Below are 541 nucleotides of genomic sequence, written 5' to 3'. Positions count from 1 at the left end.
GGGGAAAAAAAGGAAAGATGGATGTGTTGGGAAAAACCCCATGCATCAACATGTCGAGACACAACCAAAGAGAGAGGAGGATGAGCCAACAAGACTGGATCTTTGTTACCCCGAGCAGTTCAGACATTGGGGGCATCCCTTCAGGGGCCCCCTTTGGGGCTGCGATCCCCGTGGTTTTTTGAGTTTGACTTTTAATTTGAGTTCAAGTAGAAGGTAACAGGAACTGAAGGGACCCGGCCAAACTATAAAAGGGGGCTACACAGGTATGGCTTCCTGCAGGAGGTTCCCGTGGGACAAAAAAGGTGGAAAATCCCGTAAACGAGATTTATGGGAAAATGTGGCAACAAAAATCAAAGGGGGCAGAGAGAAAATTTTTTTCCCAAAGGGGAAAAAGAAAAAAAGGAAGACCAAAAACAGGTCCGAGTTTTGAAGGTGTAGGGGGGCCCAAAAATAAGTGCAACAAAAATGGAAAGGTACAGGAGGCATGGGGCCCAGGAAAAAAAGGGATTAGTGAAGGCCAGAAAAAGGTTGGAAGGGGAGG

The sequence above is a fragment of the Cherax quadricarinatus genome, chromosome 4 (genome assembly GCF_038502225.1).
Source record: "Cherax quadricarinatus isolate ZL_2023a chromosome 4, ASM3850222v1, whole genome shotgun sequence".
Classification (NCBI taxonomy): Eukaryota; Metazoa; Arthropoda; class Malacostraca; order Decapoda; family Parastacidae; genus Cherax; species Cherax quadricarinatus.
This window is presented reverse-complemented; position numbering follows the sequence as displayed.